General features: G+C 36.8%; 1 protein-coding gene across 6 annotated transcripts in view; it reads right to left on the bottom strand.

Moving 5' to 3' along the window:
• The window catches only part of ELAVL2 (ELAV like RNA binding protein 2), a 135,037-nt gene that overhangs the window by 98,856 nt on the left and 20,967 nt on the right, over window positions 1–15,214 (bottom strand). The gene's annotated exons all lie outside the window — the stretch shown is intronic.

Below are 15,214 nucleotides of genomic sequence, written 5' to 3'. Positions count from 1 at the left end.
TAGCCATAATTTTTTTCTAAATGTATTGTGTCTTCCTATAATATTGTCTTTAAAAAAGTGAGGCTTAGAGGGAACTCTCAAAATATATCTTCCTTGGTTGGAAATTCTGTACAAATACTATAGGTTTATACCCAACATGAAGCCATAAACTGATTTATTTTGGGCTTATATGAAAACCAGGACCAGGTAACCATAGCTTCCTCATTCCATGGTTAAAAACTTACGGGTTAACATGGTGTAACTTCTGTCTATAAGAACTACATTTCAAAAGAACTGGGAGGCAGAAATTCTAAGTAATAAGTAATTTTCCATTCCTATACTAGGAGAGATCTATTACCTCTTCACAAGCGAGGACAGTAAAACACTGCTCATATTTTGAGACATGGTAAAGACACAGGGGTTTGGAAGTCCACTGGCGAGTCCACGCATTTCCTCTGTTTTAAGACAGGCATCCCTCTTAATGGAAGCAACATTTGAGCAACCTGCAAATGCTGCCCTTTAGATACTGGACTTTTATATACAAAATTTGCGTAATTTCAGAAACGTAATTTCTAATAGAGAAATCTAATAAACCTTTTCTCCTCTGGTACTTTTCTTGCGACCCACTTGAAAATTAAGAGTGGCTTTTTCACCAGCAGTCAAGCTCAGCTTGAAGCAGCCTTTATTGTTACCTATAACAATATTCTAAATAGAACTCTAGGCCTTTTCCCAGCCTTTCAAAGTTCAGAGTGTAATAAACAACCCCCAGCCCATTATGGAAGCAGCTTTGGGTGCCTGAATGCAAGGTTTCTTTTAAAATTACTAAGAAAAAGAAATCTCATCTGAATGCATGTTAGAAAATTATCTGGTTCAGATATACATGCATATAAACAGCATAAGGCACGTTTCACTCACAGTGGGTTCTTGATTGAGCAGTAGTGTAACTGTTCTGTTTACTTTTCCAGTCCATCTTTCCTTTCTGGAAGGAAGCCTTTCATGTTCATCCAGGCTTAATAACCAATCTTTTTTCTTGGCTTACTACAAAGATTCACTTCAATGAACCTAAAGAACCCCCCTGCACTATTCCGATCAAACACTTTTCCTTATATACACTCATCTTCCTTGAGGCTGTTCTTCTGTGACAGTTTCCTTATCAGAAGGAGGCAGACATAACATATAATGTCTCTCCTGAAAAATCTGAAGTAGATTCATCGTTACAGGTAATAGCTAAAGGATCTGGCAAAAAGAACACTGCAGCAGCAAAAATCCACCTTCGTTAAATTTTGCATTGTACTGGGGGGAGGGATTACTTTTGGGGTTCTCTTCTACCTGAATCTCTAGTACCAGGAGATCCTACAATGAATATCCCAAAATGTAGAAGCAAAATTGCAAATAGGCAAGGCTGTGAAAGTCAGGTCAGACAAGACTTATGTAAGGAAACAAAACGTCCACTGATAATGTAAGTGAAGAAGATGCTTTGCAGGGAAACCTGGTTGGTTGTCAGAAAATAGTAAATATTGCTTCTCTATGGAAAAAGTCATGGTGTTCCACTGCTCTCTCTCCACAATGTAGTATGCATACAGGCAGTCCTCACTTAACAAACATTCATTTAGTGACAGTTCAGACTTACGACGGTGCTGAAAAATGACTTGTGACCAGTCCTCACACTTACGACTGTCGCAGTGTCCCCACAGTAATATGATCACAATTTGGGCACTGGGCAACCAGTTTGCATTCATGACCATCACAGCATCCCATGGTCACATGTTTACCATTTTCAACCTTCTAGGCCAGTTTCCGGCAAGCAAAATCAATGGGGAACCATGTGATTCATTCAGTGACCACATGGTTTGTTTAATGCCCACGTAGATTCACTTAATGACTGCCACAAAAAGGTTGTAAAATTGGGTCAGGTTCACTTAATGACCGCTTCACTTAGCAAGTGAAATTCCGGTCCCAGTTGCGATCGCTAATTGAGGACTACCTGTATTACTGAACAAGGTGAGGTTTAGAAAGAACTCACAAAATGTATCTTCCTTTAACTCCTTTAAACAGGGCATTCCATTCCATTCCATTGGGGGCACCTGAGAACTTACAAGGGGAGATGGTATAACAGGGCCTCCCACAATTTTAAGCTTACTTTTCAGGATTTGTATCTGTAGCCTTAAAAAGAAACCCATGCACTTTCTGTAAGATTTCCAAACTCAGTGTCCCAAACAGCTTTTCAACTTGCTACAGACAGCTTGGTGTGTGTTTAATTTCAGTTCAGCTTCCCAGAACAGCTTTAAGCATTCCATATTCGTGAACTGTTTACAAAACCCAAACTTTTTTTTCAAAACCTCTTACTTCATTTTCTTTTCTTCCCAAACAACAACACTCATAATTCAAAAGTGTTTCTTCTCCTTTTACTGCTGTACATATGACAGCAGTACATGAACTCTTCAGAGACATCTTCCCAAGTGCCAGTGTAACCAGGTAGAAAACAAAAGGCACATTTCCTAAACAGGTTAACACAAGGCAGGAAAGTATATTAAGCAACCCAGATCTCACCAGCAGAGCTTGTGACAAAATAAACTTAGGAAACTAAAATGACGAATCAACTAAACAGCTGGCTAATGTTACCGCTTGTAAATGAAAAATAACGGTCTATGTACTGGCAATCTCATTATTTTATAATAAATATTTCAGCAGAAATTTCCAAGTTGAAAATGCTGTTTCTATATCCTCTATATGAGAACTCAGAGCTACTAACAACATGAAGCTATTTTATAAAATTATGGCTAGTGTTTAGCATATTTTTAGTAGATTCTTATAAGATATTCTAACTTGGGAAAACTTTAAAAGGAAAATAAGAATGGGAATGGAGTTGTTTACTGCTCCATCTATATCTTGAAAAATACACCCAGAATGCTTATAGCAAGGCCCAGAGGCTTTGGCCTTCCCAGGATCCCTCACTGTGGGCTTTCCAAAAAAAAACCTCTTTACCCCAGGTTTCCATTAGAATGTGGAAAGAAACTACTAAAAAGGAAACTTGGTGTACAGTATGCTCTATAGGGACACCTTAAGTTTTCATTTGATTTTAGGCAAAACAGGATTAATCTTGGAATATGATCACTTATTTATTCACTGTTGCTCCTTTTATTAGTCCCATACTATGCATGGCATTTTGCAAACTGCAAGAGGACATAATCGAAAATTGAAGACAAGGAGCCTGAGAAAGGGGAGTAGAAGCACAGGACAAACAAAATGCAGTTATGTGGTCATTTCACATATATGCTTCATTAGTGATTTAGCTTCAACACATAGAGACAGACAGACAGATGGAAAAGGTGAAAAGAAAGGTTCAAAATAAAAGTTGAGTAGAAGTTACTGCAGTGCACCCATCCACCCCCACCCCATATTTTAGCAAGTAAGACAGGCAAAACAATCAAAGTGAATTATTTGGAGCTCAGGGTTGAACTGAGGAGTCCTTGGTGCTCTCTGAGCCTCATTGTTTTCTTGCAGACGTTTCACTGCCAGACTAGGCAACATCTTCAGTGCGACACCTTCGCACTGAAGATGTTGCCTAGTCTGGCAATGAAACGTCTGCAAGAAAACAATGAGGCTCAGAGAGCACCAAGGACTCCACAGGCAAAATAGTGGCATTATTCAATTCAGATTTCCTACCAGGGTTTCAAAAGAGTTTATGACAGCTGGGAAGACCTTATTTTTCTTTCATACAGTTGTTTTTGAATTAACAATTAAGACTTATTTTCTTCACCAATCGGTGAGCCACTTTACACTATAAAAGGTCTCCAGATCTTGCTACTGATAATCTATGTGTACCTCTTTTTTCTTAAAAAAGAAACAAACGTACACAGGCTCGGGGTGAAAAAATGATACCACAATGATCTTCATTTGTAGAGAGATAATGTAAGCATTTCACTCCATTCTACACCATTCTGTGAACCTTGGCAATTACTGACTCACATTGCCTATCATAGTGAAATAGGACAGAATGGAAAATGGAATTCAGCCATCTTGTTTCCTTGCTTTTGGGACCTTGAATCTAATTTTTGCTGTGCAGATCAAATGTGACTGTATGACACGGTTTATTTTGAAATGAATTATGAAAAAAAATACACTCAGATTTAGAGAACCTGAAATATTGAAAACAGCAGGCTGTTCATACTTGACCTAATATTAGAATGTTTCTAGATTCTATTTATACACTTTTTAAAAAAAACATTATGATGATCCTCAGGCATTTGAAGAATATTCCATTAGTCTAATACATTAAGAATCTCATCCCACCTCTTTTGCAAAAAGCAAACAAGCTTTACTGAAAGTTAAGATGAAAAACTCTTAAAAGGAAACATTACATAATTGCCATGGCCACTGAGCACCAAACACAGTGCTTAAGTCAGGGTTGCCAAGTAACGAAGTTTGCAAATGAGTCCCTGGTATGGATTTTTACTTTACATCATATGAATTTTTATTTATGAATTGAGTGATCTTACCCTAAGCTTTTATCACATTCATAATTTCCTAAGTGAAATGTAAAGTGCTAGTGATTATCACTGCAGCCTGAAATAGCTTAGATCTGGGTCATTTACAAGAAGTTTAACTTAAGTATATTGTTGATGGTGACTGTTCAAGATTTGAGTTCAGATGTTTTCAGCTGCTACCCCAAAGTTTTGGAAACCACTTCGTTTCTTTGGAAATTTGGGCATTCGTGTTTAAGAAGTATATAGGAAAGCATTCTCTTTTACGGTAAGTTTTTAAATAAGGAATTTGACTGTTTTAAATGGTTTCACTGTCTTATGTAGAACTCAAGAGACCTTTGGAAATTGGTTTAGAGATACTTCAAAGTATTGTTGAGTCTGACTGTAAACTAATATGCACAGATTGATATATGGTGAGAAACTAGCCTTTCTTTCTGAAAGTTGTATTTTCATGTCTTCATTATTCAGAAGCTTTTGTTCTCTCTGCAGCTTCCCACTAACATCTCATCTTCTACAATCTCCAGTTTTCCCTCAAGCCCATACTATCACCAAGCTCTACTTCCACATGACAAGGACTAGAGACAAATTAAAGGTATTGCTGGAATAGGTGCTAATACAGGATGGTTACTAACTGGAGGTCTTCATATACCAATCTGCAATTGGGAAACAAGAATTTGTGGTGTGCAATCAAAGGAAGTTTCAGCAATGAAAATGGCCCAAAGCTGTCCAATACTACATTGTTCAAGAGCCACTAGAAGAACATATCTGCACCAAAATATTACAGGCAGTTTAGAAACAACGAATGGAAACAGTGAGTTCCTCAACTCTCCACAATCACTTGTGAAGGAAGTTCATGACATTAGCTGCAATGCAACAGAAATGAAGTTTTTACATGTTACTGCCCAAAAGATTCCCACTTCATAAGCCTGCATGATGCCATAAACAGAGACTTGTGGAAAACACAGATGCCAATAACATTATTCTGGCGAGGACTCCAAATATAAGTTCAGGACCTCATAGTCTTGCCTCAAAGGATAACTGTCTAGTGAAGATCTACACATGATTTAGCTTGGAATAAAATTAATACTGGAAAAGAACTTGCGCTCATTATTTAAAAAAATCTGAAAGAACCATTAAAAGTAGCCAGAGAAGTTCTGTTGGGGCTTTCATGTCTATGTCAAACTATCAGAGACTCAGGCAGAGGTCAGACAGACTTCCAGTTCCCAATCTTGGGTTGTTTTAACATCTCCACATGCTTGTTGAGAAGAAGCCATTCCTCTTTTGGACTATGGATTTCCTCTTCCGTTATTGTTTTGGTTTTCTTTATTTTCTTGATAACTTGTGTTTCTGCTTCTCCTTGCTGAATGAGGCTCTCATTTGACAGCCAGATATCTGTCAGGTTTGCAGGTAATCCATGAATATAAAAATTCTTATGTCACGTTGCTGAACAATGAACTTGAAAAACTTAATCAAACTTACATCTCTCTTACTTAAACGTATCGTTAGTTTTTAGGAGGCCAGGTAATAAGTTTTAATTGCTGTATCACGACTTGGAAAAAAAAAGTTCCATGTGGATCTGATGATGCAAGGCAGCCCATGGCTTTCTGAATATTAAGTACTAGAACACTATAGAAACACTTACTTATGGATTAGTTTTACATCCCACTTTTTCCAAGTGGTTTACATGGGGAACTCCCTTCAGATTATCCCCACAACAGCCAACCCTGTCAAGCAAGTTGGACTGAGGAAAAAATGACTGGTTTAAAGTCACCCAGTGAACTTCCATGGCTGATGGTGAACTTGAATTTGACTCTTCCACATCCTAGTACACCTTAACCAATATGCCACATAGGCTAACAGCTATTTCTACCAGGTCACATGGTCGATCAGACACATGATTTTGTCTGAACTAAAAACAAAAACCTGGCAGGTAAAACAACAAATCTAAACCACAAGGGTTCATCCTAATAACTGAGAAGAGCCAGACATAATTTAAATAGTGTATGTATTCCTAGTTATTTCTAGGTTGAATTGGTGTTATGCTTTCTACCTGGAGCTGCCTTTGAAGAGTATACAGGAATTTTGTTAAGTCCAGAAATAGTCCTTGCTATTTACCAGGATGAGCATATCCAATCATATAAACAATTTTGTTTCATTTACCCTGATTTCCAAGATCAATCCAAAATTATGGTTCTGCCTTAAACGCTCTGAATAGTTTTATGCTGATAGTATCTTAAAATCATCTAAAAATTACTTATCATGCTTCACACAAATGTTATCTACCTTAAAAACCACCTTCACCCATGATAAATCTGCTAAAACTTGGCAATTCTTATTAAAGTCCTGCTCTGAGCTTATCTTGAGGGGCAGCAGGTCTACATGACAAATGTAAAAATAGGTTAATAGTAGTCAATAAGATCAAGTGAGGAATCAGAAACACAACACTTCTTCAGGAGTAACTACCCCATTTTAGCCATGTATAGTGCCAGATTAACTGGAAGAGCTTCTTTAACAACTTCATCTGATTTGCTCCATGATTATACATGTTTTCTATATTAACCACCATGTTCAATGAAGCACAAAATGATGTTCTCATCCTACAAATCCTAAAAACACAGTCTAAAACATGATCCTAAACTCAATGCAAACTTATTAGCTGCAAAATGATAAACTCATCTTAATTCTGGAAATTTTGATATTTTAAAATTTTACAGGAAAGTGTAGCAGACACCATCTGTATGACTGTATTGTGAACATGTAAGACAGCAGTCATGGCTGTCTGTCACCTGGTGTTTACCCCATAAAACCTACACTTCTTTAAAAATATTTCTATGATATTTCTATGATGAAGCTGGAACTGCATATGCAGAGTCCTTAAAAAAGATGTAAGGAACTTGTTTCTTGCTCCAGTCTAAGCAGACTGTTCATCAACCACAGAGGCAACACTTCACAGGCTTTATTAAAGATATTCTATCACAACCCTGACACTATTTCTGTAAGGTATATATTATCTCTGTAAGGCACATACTGTACTTGTTTCTGAAAGCAAGTCTTTATGAAAACAAGGTATTATATGAATACTTGACATCCATAATCTTGCTAGAGTGGACTAAATTCTGTTATAATAACCACCACCAACTAATGAAGATGAATTTGAATCTGAACAATCTTATAGTGGAGTTGCAATGATATAGCTAAACTCAAACAGCAATACTTCTAAGCATTAATACACTACATTTCAACAACATTTAATGGGGTCAGTAGAGAGTTATATAGATAACCACAGTAATCAGTAATATTTTACATAGAAGCCACCAAGGGTTCTCAGTGGAGAAAGAAAGCAGAAACCCTAAGCTATTTGAGATTCTCTCCCCACAGCAAGAAGCCTAACTTTGAACTGAAATATTTAGTACATCAGAAAAAATATGATATAACTTAAATCTTGAAGACTCTCTTTATCTTAGTTGTGGTTGTTTAGCACTCAGTGTCCAAGGTCAGCAGGACAGCAGTGGAATACCACTGTGTGTGTGTGTGTGCATGCACACATACACAAAAACACACGCATATATATTCAAAGCCATCATTCCCCAAAGAGCTTCACAACCTAAATGTTGTTCTCGCTTTAAGAGACTAATACAACTACATCTATATTTAAAATAAATTACTCTATGCTCTACTATATTACCACTCTTCACTGTACAAGTTTTATATCCCCAAGCAAAAACAACACAATTCATACTGCCCTTATTTCTTCAATCAAGCTTCTACTTCACCAGCCCATGACTGAAACACTGAGACCTTCTAAAGAGAGAGCTATAACAAATACATAGCTAGTCTATGAATATTCTGGATGTACAATGAGACCAATTAATTCTTGTAACATTATTCTGCTCCAAGGCACAGTAAGAAGACACATCAAATCAGAGCAAATAATTCAAAGCAACCTGAGGACTTTTCAATAAAATCAAAACATTGTTGAACACCATTCTTCTCACAATGCAGTTATATTGCCATCTATTCAGTGAAATTCTTAACTTACAATGTTTGCAGGAAAATAAAGCTTGTTCCCCCCCAGAAATATCTCTGTACACCATTATAAATTGGTCAAGAACAAAATTATTACTTAAACACACAGACACACAAAACTACTGGTAATCATTGTTCTCCGATGTCTGGGGATTTTAGTTGTGGGGAAAATAGGAGGAGGAAGGAGTATTAGGTATGTTCACCGCCTTGAATTATTTATAAAAATAATAAAGATGGAATAGAAAATAAATAAATAAAATCCAAGGCAATCAGAGGATACTATGCTTACTGAAATAACCAGGTTACTTCAAATTTACTGATGTTTAAAACAAGAAATATACAATTCCCAGAAATTTTGAAGCAATATAGAAAGTTTTGAAGGTGAAGGAACTGTAAAAACTGAAAAAAATTAAATATACTTAATATTTATTTTTAGAACAGTTTACGGTTATAAAATCACTGTGTTACTTTAATAACTGGGTGAGCAAACCTGGTTTATTCACAGGGATGCCCAATGTATTGTTTTATATGTTTATATGTATTATTCAATTAATATTATTCATTTGAGTGAATTTTTTGTAAATGAAGCACAAAGCTGCTGATCAAAAAAAATAACTCTCAATTTTGCATGTTTAGGAAAATTAAACAAAAAAGATAACACTAAAACTAGAATAAGCATCCAAAACTGAAACTTGTTAGCAGTTACTATTTCTTCTGATTTTTTTAATCATTTCCATGGAGTTCTGAAAATCTGAATTTTTCCTGAATTGAGATGACATGCTGTTTGTTTCTTAATTTAGGATGAGTATTTCCTAATAGATTATGCTGACAGATTTCCTGATCCTATTTCTTTTAGTTCTTAATTATTTTATTTTTGAAAAAATAGGAAATATTTAATAGTTTTTTTTAAAAAAAAATTCAAACAAAACACAACATAGAAGGAAAAAACCCTGCTTTTTCTAGATGTTTCCCGTTTTTTCCCTAGGATGTTAACTCTACAGTAGTTAATACTAAGTAGAACAGCAAGTTGTTACAATAAAACCATTCTCTTCCCCCCAAATTTAATAGGTGCTGATCACTGAATTTCCAAACCTCATTGCTGAAACTTTAATTTTTTTTCCTCCGAAGCCAGATAATATGGAATATTATGATTTTTACAAAGCTATAGGATGGGTACAAGTATTAGAGGAAAAGTACCCCAATCTTATATTAGAAATTTCATTATATATCACAAAACATGTGCCTTATGTAATATGCTTAATGGTTTAACAGACACATAATAGAAATCTATTCATCTGCATGGGCAGTTACTAAGTAAGTCCATTAAAGTCCTTGAGAAGTACATTTTAGTAATTAAAGCTTGCTTTCAAACAAATTAATAAGAATGCTTCATTGAAGCTTTTGTTTTAATGTGTAGTTAAAGCCTACAAGTACACCTATGACAATAAAAGAAGCTCAAATATAGTCTTTGTTAACTTCAGCTCTTCACTAAATAATCTGCTTAGGCCAGAAAACAAGTTGAGCATATAGAAGAGTGATACTGCCTTCCAATGAGGACAGCCAACTTCAGATGGGTGAACCCAATCACAAACACACATCCTAGCTGTGCTACATAAGCACTGATGTGGTCCATTCCAATTCACCTCACAATAAATCCTTTAATGTTACAGCAGTGGTGAGAATACTCATACCTTAAAAAAAAAAACCAACAACCCAAGCCACTGGTCTAATAAACATCTGATGTAACAGATACCAAAGCTTTCAAACAGTAGCAAAAAGAAAACAAGTATTTTCTAAATACATATTCTAATTTTCATACTGTTGCAACTTCCAAGACCATTTTACAATAAGTAAGCCATTCCAGGCAAACATATAACATGCCATCAGTTGGCATGGAAAATTGTATGGATTGTGGGGAGAGATCAACATGATTAGCTCCAGAAATAATTTCAGAGGAGTTTGGAAAGCCCTAATTGTACCCTACTTTGCAGAGACACAAACTCAAACAAGCAACATGTAGAACTTGTGTAGTCCATTCCAGAAGAATCTGAACAAGTTAATTATTAATCTTACAATAATACAGATCAGTAAGATACCCACACTTTTGAATGATAGTGAGATGTAGTAGCTACACTAAAAGTACACAGAAAATGGAGAAAGAATCTGAATACACTCTTAATTGCTATGCTAAACCTGCCTCAAATTTGCCTTTAATAGCCAGTGCTAGTATCTCAATCTGAAAGCAAGAATTAGAAATAGGTTTAAATAAATTGAGACTCTCTAAAGCCTCCCAAACTGTGGCTCAGGAGGATCCCTGAGGTCGGCTCCAAAATAAAAATATATCTTAAATGACCAAAATCTTGTGAGAATGTCTTCTTGTACAAAATCTCACAATATTTCAATTATGGATACCAAAAGCAGAAATTAAATTTTGATGTTGGAATACCACAAATACTATCTGGAGGGCTCACAATACCATAATACCCACAAGTCCCATGTTAGAAACATCTGGCCTACATAGGGAAGTGGGAGGTACTCAAAAGCTTTTGATCATATTGTGGTCCACATAAAGAAGGCTGGGAACCACTGGTTGGAAGCTTAAGGGAGTGTGTTAACAAGATGTAATTGAAACTAAGCAACTCTAAAATATAGAATCATCACCTAGGTTAGTCACCAAAACTGTGCTGAGACCCTCAATGTGTCAACTGGTATGTTAAATTCACATTTCATATAAATACTTAGGAGAAATATCATGCAAAAACACATTTTAATCGTGGTTTTTAGAATAAACCACAATATCTGCCTTTCACAAAACATGCCAAACTATCAGCTATGGTTTCCAAGTGATAATGGAAGCTCACTTAAAACAGGTTAATCCCCAATGAAATAAATTATACTATGTTTTAGTGCAATGTGTGAATCCAAACCACTACATGCAAATATGTGCAGTGATGCAACAGAGAACATTGTACAGGGGATTTCAAATATGTAAAATGGCACAAGCAATCTCCCAATTTCATTTCAACTTTTGCTCGGCCCAGGAACTCACAGAATCCCATACTAACACCCAAAGCATCCCAAAACCTGTTTTGGTCGTATCAACCAATCTGAGAAGACTGCACATATTCTGAAGTTTATTCAGGCCCTCCCAAAGATGCAGAACCAAGAAAAATCAACTAATGCCTCCGCTTACAGATTAGCTACACACAACAGTACATGTCATGGCTGTATTTCCAGTGACCTCTCAATCAACTATGCATGGTGACACCTTTGATGTGCCTATTATAATTTGATTAGAAGAGGCCTAAAAGCATTCAAGGGTTTGCCAAAAAGGCAAAATCAGCAAGTGAGTATCAGAGTAGCTGGAAAACAGCAAGTACAGCCACATGCTGTCTCCCACCCCTTCACAAAGAATATTGTATGCTATAAACCATTTTGTAGCAACAGATGGAACCAAATTGCAGCTTGAGTATACTGAAGTGTAATAAGGGTCATCTTTCAGGGAAAGATGAAACCCAAGTTGTTATGCTACTAAGGAAATTATTTATTTCAATTCAGCAAGGTCAATATAGGTGCTATTAAGGTAGACATGGCTTGCTGGTGCTGCCACCTAGCTTCCTTTTAAATAAAACTTATTAAAAACTTCTGACTATTGGCATAAGACACTAGGATTAGATGAAGAGCTTTACGTTCCATGCAAGAAAAGAGAATCAACAGTGTCATCAAGAAGCAAACAGAGATGTGTACATCGTAACAAATCACAAGGAGTTTCCTTCAGCTTTGTAACAGTATGTGGGAACAACCTTCAGAGAAAGAGGAAAGAGCCGCAGCCAAGGGAGGACTTGGGTAAGAGGCATCTTAGCCCGCAACAGGAACGTGGGTGTGGCAAATGTCTCAGAAGGGACCCTCCCTAATTTCTTGGGCTGTAAAGGCAACAGGGGAGAAATGTACTTTCAGACTTGCAAGATTCTGCTAATGTAAACTTACAAAAAAGTAAAGCTAGTTCTTCTGGGTGTGCTACTTGTCTGGATTATCTTGCAAGGCTACCATCAATCATGGAAGTCTGAAAGTACATCTCTCCCCCGTTGCCTTTACGGCCCAAGAAACTGGACAGGGTCCCTTCTGAGACGTTTGCCACACCCATATTCCTGCTGTGGGCTAAGCTGCCTCTTATCCAACCAGTGCCCTGGCTGTGGCTCTTCCCAGTCTACCACAGTCATTTCCACATACCATTGCTTTTACCAACAAAAGCCACATATACCTAAATTCATCCATGCACACAATACAAACCAAAAACAAGCAACCATTACATCTCTTTTCTCCTCCTGCATCAATAGATAGCAGTGGATGTAACTGGCAGACTCAAGTTTGCACTGGGGAATATACTGCTTTCTTTTCTCTGATGACGGAGATTAATATTAATATACTTAATATTAAGTATATTACTATACTTAATTAACAGCTATTCCCGGAGAGGGAATAGATCTTAAGTATCCCTTACATGCGGATGGCTATCTTAGACCACTCCTCCCACATATGGACTGTATCAGATTCTCCTGCCAAGACTTTACTTTTTTACCCTTATTTATATTTATTTGAGTAATTTTATATTTGTATATTCTATTTATATTGTATGGTGGTTGTTTTAATCGATCATTGTAAACTGCCCAGAGTCCCCCGATGGGCGGGGACAAATAAAATAAATAAAATACTTAATATATTGGGCTGCCAAAAGATCTATGGAAATGTGTCCAATGCTTCTTATGTCATAGAACTGTTCTGTTGGGTCCATAGCCAAAATTAGATCTTACTTTAGCCAATTCTTTCTTCATGATAAAGAGGAAATTAGAAGTTGTAGTTACTGATGTTGTTGTTCTAAGCAAACTATGGTTATTATGCAAGATTCATTGAAACAAGCTAACAGTAACTGTCCTAACAGCCAGGAACCACGCTGAGACAAGGAACTGGTCTCTAATGTTTTATTGCTTGTACATAACACGAATCCTAACATATAAACCCCAAAGGTTAAGGCGGTCCCGATCTGTGTCTCTTTGAATGGCTGCCCAATTCCTCAGTGCTACGCATGCGCTTAACAGTCTGGATGGGAGCCCCCTGCTCGCCATCCTTACTCATGACAGTAACAATACTTCGACTTATTTTGGTAAGCCATCATTAACACCAACCAGTTCAGAGATAACAGAAAATCAGTTACTAAAAAATGGAAACAAAAGATTTATTTGCAACTGTGCCAGAAGAAACAAGGAAATATAAGCTAACTCATATAATACTAAACCCACCTTCTTCAAACTGATTGCCTTCTGAATCTATTTAAGCATACCCATCATAACCACTAATCATTTTGGCTGAGGTTGATAGTAATTGTAGTCTAGTGACTCTGGAAAGAACAAATTTAGGAGAGGCTATGCTAACTATGAATTTAATATTAGAAAAAGTACAAAAAGCAGCAATGAAAAGGGGCTGGGACAGCTCCTCTATAAGGAGAGATTATAGTAATCAGGGCCTTTTAGTTTAGAATGAAGAAGAGTAAAGGATACATGATAGAGGCATATAAAATCATGCACTGTACAACAACGAAGAAAGCAGCTTTTCTTGTTCTCTCTCATGATGCTAGGTCATCACTGAAACTAAATGCAGGGAGATTCAGGACTAAGAAATACTTTTTCACATAGCTGAACTGTGGAGTTTGCTGCCAGCAGCTATGGTAAAAACAGTGAACTGGGAGAGTCTTCAAACTGGATTGTCCAGATTCATGGAAGATCAGGCTATCAAAAGCTACTGAGGTGGAGAACAGTCTACCACCTCTGAATCACAGTTAGCATACCTTATATACTGGTTGCTGGAAAATCATTGGTGGAAGGATTTCACTCTCCAGTCCAGGCTGCTGAGATTCTCAAAAGCAGCAGCTGGCTACTATGTGACACAGAACGCTGGACTTTATGAAAATATGGCCTGATCTTGCAGGACTCTTTTTATTGTTTTAGATGCAAAATAGAACAACATGCAACAATGCATTTGATGTCTTACATGCACAAGTCTTATGCTGTTTCTGGAAAGCCTCCCCTCCCTGAATTTGCAATCTATATTTTAAAATGGCAAATTCTGCTTGGATACCAGCAAGTGGAACTCTTCCCCAGAGGTTTTGTGCCTCCCAAGCTGAACATCACAACCACTACACTTTATATCTGGTTTTACGAGGCTTAAGAAACCTTACAGAGCAGAAGTCCCTCCCTGCGAGGGAGATGGGTGGTGATAAAATTTGATAAATAAATAAAATGTTATACAAGTCAATGTTATTGCTATTATTAAGCAACAAAGGGTTTCTAAATTATAGGTGATGAGAGATGTCACAGACATAAACCAATTTGCCCCACCCCTTATCTATGTCCCTTGTGGTACCAATTCAGAATCTGTGTGTCGAATACCGTGTGGAATTTCTGTATTTACTATGGCAATTTAAGGAAATAATACTGGCATGGAAAATATAATAATCCAGCCTTTAAATGAAATAGTTACATTTCTTTACTACCAACACAGCATGGAAACCTGCTTTAAAGATACAATACCAACTTTGTGGTAGCATGCATTAGAGAAAGAACCACTACAATGCAATGCTTAAGATGTTGAATTAGGAGAGAGGAGACTCAGGTTCAAGTCTACTGTTAGCCATGGAAACTTATTGTCTGTATGGCAATCATTCTGCCTTA

The sequence above is a fragment of the Candoia aspera genome, chromosome 2 (assembly GCF_035149785.1).
Source record: "Candoia aspera isolate rCanAsp1 chromosome 2, rCanAsp1.hap2, whole genome shotgun sequence".
In the NCBI taxonomy this organism is placed as follows: domain Eukaryota; kingdom Metazoa; phylum Chordata; class Lepidosauria; order Squamata; family Boidae; genus Candoia; species Candoia aspera.
The sequence above is the reverse complement of the archived record's forward strand: the minus strand, read 5'-3'. Positions and strand labels throughout refer to the sequence as shown.